Source organism: Haplochromis burtoni, unplaced genomic scaffold (genome assembly GCF_018398535.1).
Source record: "Haplochromis burtoni strain Fernald_Lab_line unplaced genomic scaffold, NCSU_Asbu1 Contig_644, whole genome shotgun sequence".
NCBI classification, from domain to species: domain Eukaryota; kingdom Metazoa; phylum Chordata; class Actinopteri; order Cichliformes; family Cichlidae; genus Haplochromis; species Haplochromis burtoni.
Window position 1 is genome coordinate 171,536 of NW_024583005.1, and position 1,136 is coordinate 172,671.

Consider the following 1,136-nt stretch of genomic DNA (forward strand, 5'->3'; position numbering starts at 1 on the left):
GAGCCTAGTTGGACTGGATCTGTTCCCATTGGGCTCAATCAGTGTTTATATTCACCAGATAACTTTGTGCAGTGGGCGGTGGGTAAAGAATCTAGTCTTAAGCTTAAGTACACTGAAAAATCTTTTATAGTAAAAACCTTGCACTTATACATTTTCTCACAATATTTAGTTTGATTTGTTTCATGTATCGCCCACCAGCACAACATCCAGTCATTTCTATCTAGTTGTAAAGTGGGTTGTGTAGTGGGCTGGAGTGGACGTTTGTTCTCCTTTGTGAATATCAAAGACTAGAATTCAGTCAAAGCAATCCATTTTTAAATTTGTTGTGCCCCATTTTAGAATATTTCAGAGCCAATAGTTAAGTATGTGTTTTCAGGTTGATTTAAAACAAACAATTTAATAAGGTCTTTTTCCAGTATATGGCTTTAGCTGAATGGTTGTGCTAGCTCCTGGACTGGATTATCCAATGGATAATTTGAGGGATAAAATTGTCTCTTAGAGAATAAGAAAAAAAAATCTGCTGTACCTAGCAGTCTCTCCCAAAGTCAGCTAGCTACTGCAGATGCAGAACTTCAGTAATAAACAAAACAGGCAAAAATGGGTTATCATGTGGGATAGCCAGCATATTGTCATCTATTGTTCAAACAGTTCAAGATGAAAACATTGAAGTTAACTTTAAAGATGCTACGGCAGTGTTCAGCAGCTTGATAATCTTGAGGTTAGCTGTAGCGGCAGCTCAAAGATGTAGAAGCCAGTCTGCCCTTTACAACCAAAGACACGAGAATCCGAGTAATATTTCTGCTGAGCCTGTATTTTTTTCAAAAAAAGAAAAAAAAGGGTGTTTATTTCTTTTCTGAGTGGACACTTCCCAAAAGTAATATTTAAGAAAAGGTCTCTGAGTTTCATTTGTTTAAAGACCATGAGTGGGACTGAAGGAGTAAATGAAGAGGAGAACATCAGGGAGGAGGTTGTCAGGGAGAGGGACAGAGATAAGAAAGGAGAGGAAGAAGAATAAGAGAGGAAGAAGACAAGAACATATCTGAATGCCCAAAAAACTTGCCTGCGATCATCAAAACAAGTTGTTTTGGGTGCACCAGACTTTGGTGCCCAGGGGTCCACTGGATGATCTGGGCATG